A 6,270-nucleotide genomic window follows, 5' to 3' on the forward strand; every position below is an offset into this window, starting at 1 on the left:
CTCTTGAACCACAGCGCCACTTCTGACTTTTTCTATATATGTGGTGCTGAGGAACTGAACCCAGGGCTTCATGTATGTTAAGGCAAGCACTCTACCACTAGACCATATTCCCGGATATAGACTATTTTCAAAGGCCATTTAGTAATATATGAAGTTTCAAAGATGTACACATTCTTTCAGTCTGCATTTAGAAATTTATCTCAGTGAAACTTTCTTTTCTTTACTTTTCTTTTTATTTGGTGCTAGTTCCGGGCCTTGAACTCAGGGAATGGGCACTGTCCCTGAGATTTTTTTTCTCAAAGTTACTTCTCTACCACTTGTGCCACAGTTCCACCTCTGGCTTTTTTGGTGGTTAACTGGAAATAAGAGTCTCATGGGAACCTGACCTGGCTGGCTCTGAACTGTGACCCGCAGATCTCAGTCGCCTGACTAGGTAGGATTACAGGCATGAGCACCAGTGATCAGCAATGGTATGTGACAATCTTGGTGAAATTGATCCTTTGTGTATCCTAGAAACATACACAAAGATATAAACATATGACTATATCTATTTTTTTAACTGTAAGTAAGAACTGTTAACTAGGAAACTGCGTAAAGTTAATAAAAATCATTGAATTGTATGCTTTCAACAAGTGAATTTTACTATAGGTAACGTATCTAAGTAAACTTTCAACAATCAAATCATAACAGTGGGGACCACCCTTTGGGTTTGCAGGAGATCTTATTGAAAGGTGTCCAGAAATGGACATTTCAAAATAATGAAAGGAAGTCTAGTTGCATAGGCATGCTCATCCTGCTAGGTTTTAAGATGTGAATCCTATTACCTGAACTTTTTAGAAGTTATTGTAATAAAGGTGAAACACAAAATAATACACAGTCATAAAAGGTTTTCCTGGAAAGTATTTGAACATGTGGGAAAATACAGTAAAAAAAAACTGCATGTTCATGTCCATATGTAAATATATTTAGGCTTCTCTAAAATGACAACATTAAGATTAAGTGGGTAAAAAAAAAATCTGTGTGTGTGTGTGTCAGTCCTGAGACTTGTATTCAGTGCCTAGGCACTGTCCCTGAGTTTTTGAAGGCTATTGCTCTACCACACCTTCAGTTCTGGCTTTTTAGTGGTTAATTGGAGATAAGAGTCTTAAGAACTTTTCTGCCTGCTTTGAACCATGATCCTTGAGTAGCTAGGAGGAGTAACTAGACATGAGCCATCATTAGTGCCTAGCAAAATTATGTGGTTTTTTTCCCCTCACATTTAACTCTTATGGCAAACTTTCTACACTAAAGTATTACTTTTTACAAATGTTAAAATAATTCCTTTTCGAAGGGGCAGTATTGGGGTTGAATTCAGGGCCCCATGCTTGCTCGGCAAAAGTTTTACCACTTTTGCCTCATTGCTATCACTAAACTGACATATCAAACATCACTGCTACTAATATTCTTAGTCACACATGATTAAACTAATTCAATAAATTGTGGTGGTAAGAAATTATGAACTAGATGCTACAAACATAATTATATTATTTTGTCCATTATTACAGAAAAGTCAAGCAGTATTTTAAATCTGTTCTTTTAACTTGGTTCCTGTAAATGCATGTTCTATTTTGTTATTATAGCAACTGATGTAACAACCATGAAACCCTAAGAAACATCATCTCAAAGAAGACCAAAATGTTGTTTAAAGTAGATTTTATAGATTACATGTATGTATGTGTGGTGACCCTGGGGCTTGTGAGTTATTTTTGCTCAAAACTAGTGCTCTACCACTTGAGCCACAGCTTGACTTCCTGGAGCCCAAGATGATTGAAAGTTATTGCAGGAGGGAATGTAGGGGAGGGGGAAAGGGCTAGATGCCCAACTTTTAGTTAACAGGCCCAGAAAAAGCATCTTTAAGTTGACTGGCATTAGGACAATGAAACATGGCACATTCTCTACACCATTTTTCTAAGACTAGATTTGTCCTATTTTCTTTTTCCATTAGGTTTGTGAAAGTTCTTTTATCCTTAGAAAGTTGTATTTCATTTCCTGTCCAACTTAACTGTGCCCAGGGACAAACTGAGTGAGATGTGATATAAGTATGGTTCACTTGATTTCAAAGAAATTTAAGAATTTTTTGCATATATGTGCGAGTCCTGAGGCTTGAACTCAGGGCCTGGGTACTGTCTCTGGGTTTTTTGCTCAAGCGCACTCTACCACTTTGAGCCACACACAGTTCCACTTATAGCTTTTTGCTGGTTAAAGATTGAGTCTCACTGACTTTCCTGGCCCTATGACTCTGAACTGTGATCCTTGTATCTCAGCCTCCTGAGCTAGGATTACAGGTGCTAGCCACCAGCACCTGACTTTGAAAGATAATAAACAGAGTAGGAAAGAAAGGAAGGGACTTGGCTGAAATCAATTTCTCCTAAATCTCCCCCTAAATTTCCATCACACTGAATTCCTTTACACTTCCAAGATTTATTCTTTCATTATAACCATCCTTACAAAGTGGGAAGGAATAAGAATACGAATCATCAGAGGGCTACCACAGTTATTTGCTCCTTTGTTCGTTTGTTAAAGTGGATGGAGCCACGCCCTCACAACTCTTTGTATGTGTTAATTTTTTTTTGAATAGTGGCTTACTTTCTGCCTGGGCTAGCTTGGAGCTCCTTTCTTCTATTTATGCTTCCCATGTGGGTGGAATGACAGGTGTGTCCCACTGTGTACCCAGCTTTTTATTGGTTGAGATACAGTCTCATGAACTTTTTGCCCAGGCTAGCATCCAACTTCGATCCTCATGGTCTCAGCCTCCCAAGGTAGATAATGGTTACAGGTGTGAGCTACCACACCTAACTAGCATGTGTTAACCTTCCAGCATGTTTTTATTTTATTTACTTGGCTATACTGGGGTTTGAACTCAGGGCTTCAGGCTTGCTAGACAGGCACTCTAACACTTGAGTATGCATTTTTAAATGTTTAGTAAAGCATATGAGAGCTTTGAGATTGCCTAAGAACTACCAGAGGGAAAGGCAAAAACTATGTAGCACAAAACTGGGGGGTATACAAACAATAATAATCTTTTTTTTTTTTTTTTTTTTTTGCCAGTCCTGGGGCTTGGACTCAGGGCCTGAGCACTGTCCCTGGCTTCTTTTTGCTCAAGGCTAGCACTCTGCCACTTGAGCCACAGCGCCACTTCTGGCCATTTTCTGTATATGTGGTGCTGGGGAATCGAACCCAGGGCCTCAGGTATATGAGGCAGGCACTCTTGCCACTAGGCCATATCCCCGGCCCAATAATAATCTTTGTAAGAACATACTTTCAAGTCAGGAGCCAGTGGTTCATGCCTGTCATCCTAGCTACTCAGGAAGCTAGATCTGAGGATCACGATTTGAAGCCATTTGAAGCCAGCTCAGGCAATAAGTAAGACTCTTACCTCCAATTAATTACAGAAAGAGGTAGGAATGGCACAGTGACTAAAGTGGTAGGCACTTACCTTAAGCAAAAAGAAGCTCAAGGACAGCATCCAAGCCCAGAGTTCAAGCCCCAGGACTAGCCAAAAACAAACAAACAAAAAAAAACAAAAACACATATTTTCCCTAAATAAGAGAGCTTTGTACTCCCAACCTTTACCACCATGCTTCCTACTGAAAATTGTTTTTAGCTTGTAAAAATAATATTAACTGTAGCAGTTTAGGTAATTCTTTGATTCCTCAGGCCTAACAGCAAAGATGATTTAAAGAGAACATGTATCTGCCATTTGACTCTACCTATTGTCATTTTCTAATTTAATGTTCCTTATCTATGTGCAAAAACTTAGAAACTAAGCTTAAAAGATTTATGAGTTACCAGAGAATACATAAGCTTTGAGTTAGGGCTTTTAATAAGGAATTAAAACGTGAGCTTTTAACAAACACAATTGTGACCATTATTTCCAAAACTCAGTACTATATAGGCTTGCATTCAGAAGACTAAGTTAACATAAGTATACCATGCAAAGCTGGGTAGTACTACTCATTTATTATCAACTATACAAGGTGATTAAAATTTTAGAAAGTTTTTAAATGAGCTTTACTCAGTTAATGAAGAATTAAACTGGAATTTCAAATCAAGCTTATCTGGCTCAATTCATTTCTACCAAAACACACATCTTTCCTGACTTGAAAAGGTCCTAGACATGTCAATAAGTCATTGAATTCATTCTCTGTTCAACACCTACTCTAAGGTCCTAGACATGTCAATAAGTCATTGAATTCATTCTCTGTTCAACACCTACTCTAAGGATACTCCATTCTACTTGGCTTTGTAAAGGAACCAAACTCTTCAACTGGCTGTTCCATCTCATGACTAAATGGGAGTTTTCTAGTATGAAACTGCTTTTTAAAAAGAACTCCAGTAGATTGGATCCTTTCTACATTTCCTTTGCTTCCGTCCATTTCTCCTTCCCATCCCTCCATCCGTCTCTTTTTTGCCAGGGCCTTAGACTTGCCCAGGTGGCACTCTACCATTTGAGTCATGCTGCTAGCTAAGCATTTTACTGGTATTTTGGAGATAGTCTCTTAAGACTTTCCTGCCCAGGTTGGCCTGGAACTGGGATCCTCTGGATATCAACCTCCTGAGTAGCTAGGATTATAGGCATGAGCCATTAGTGCCCTGCTTTTTTTCTATACTTTGTACTTTCCAATTTCTGCCTATCACTTACACAGTGAATTACCCCCCCACCCCCCCACACACATGCCCGAGTGTCTGTGTGAATACTTGCACGCATGCATGCATGTGGCACGCATGCATGTGTTAGTACTCAGCACCTTGTAATCTTGTTTAGTTTTGCCTCTCAAGGTTGGAGTTCTATCACTTGAGCCACATCTTCACCTCCAGCTTCTTGATGGTTAGTTGGAGCTCAGACACTCCACTTTGTCTGCTTGGGCTGCTGTCAAACCTCAATCTTTAGATCTTAGCCTCCTGAGTAGTTAGGATTAGAGGTATGAGCCACCAGTGCCCAGATCTACAGTGGTTTTCTTTTGGCGGGGAGCCAGTCCTGAGGCTTGAACTCAGGGCCTGGGCACTGTCCCTGAGCCTCTCTGTACTCAAGGCTAGCACTCTACCACGTCAGCCACTGCACCACTTCCGGGTTTTTTCTGTTTATGTGATACTGAGGAATGGAACCCAGGGAGTCATGCATGCTAGGCAAGCACTCTACCACTAAGCTACATTCTCATAATACTTTTTTTTTTTGGCTAGTTCGGGGCCTTGAACTCAGGGCCTGAGCATTGTCCCTGGCTTCTTTTTGCTCAAGGCTAGCACTCTGCCACTTGAGCCACAGCACCACTTCTGGCGGTTTTCTATTTCTGTGGTGCTGGGAAATCAAACCTAGGGCTTCATGTATACGAGGCAAGCATTCTTGCCACTAGGCCATGTTCCCAGCCCCTCATTCCCATAATTCGCTCATGGGTTTAGTGTATCATCTTAAACTACCTTCTTTTCTTCATTTTTTTTCTAAAAACCACTACCAGAAAAACCTCTGACCTTTACTTTTTCATTTCTAATGGGAAAGCAGAAAAACAAAAACAAAAAAAAAAATCTAAATATGGCTGGTAAATCAAAGAACAGTACAAAAGATATACCTATATCAAAGAAAGGAAGTTATAAGATTTAAAGTAAAAACATATATGCAGGCTTCTGTAATAATCCTCTAAAAAATTTTTGTGTGTGTGTGCCAATCCTTGAGCTTGAAATCAGGGCCTGGGCACTGTCCCTAAGTTTTTTTTGTTTTTGCTCAAGGCTAATGCTCTGTAACTTAAGCCACAGTTCCACTTCCTACTTTTTAGTGGTTAGAGATAAGAGTTTCAGAGATTTTCCTACCTAGGTTGGGCTTTCAAAGCATAATCTTCAGATCTCAATTTTCTTGAGTAGTTAGGATTATGGGAATGAGCCTCTGGTGCCCAGCTTCTCTAAAAATTTTGAAAGCACTTTCCCCTTTAGAATATGGACAAAATCTATCTGCCACTTATTACTTTAATTTGCATTCAAACATGAAATACATTTCTCACTTAAAGATCTTGCATTATTTGAATATCTTATTTATCAAGTTTGGCAATAAATTACCACCCATCAACTGCCAATGAATAATGTAGAACTTCAACTACCTAAGTCAAATGGAGTTTAATGGGCAAGCTCAGGAACTTAAATATCATTTTACATTCTATGTAAAGAATAATTTCCCAAGTTCATAATAATCTATCAAAACTCATTCAAATAAAAAAGAAACCTCACTCTAAGGCAGGAGAGATA

General features: G+C 39.2%; 1 protein-coding gene across 4 annotated transcripts in view; it reads right to left on the reverse strand.

The window, feature by feature from the left end:
• Window positions 1-6,270, reverse strand: part of Znf148 (zinc finger protein 148) — a 104,130-nt gene that overhangs the window by 59,801 nt on the left and 38,059 nt on the right. The window lies entirely within an intron of this gene.

This window comes from Perognathus longimembris, chromosome 5, assembly GCF_023159225.1.
Source record: "Perognathus longimembris pacificus isolate PPM17 chromosome 5, ASM2315922v1, whole genome shotgun sequence".
In the NCBI taxonomy this organism is placed as follows: Eukaryota; Metazoa; Chordata; class Mammalia; order Rodentia; family Heteromyidae; genus Perognathus; species Perognathus longimembris.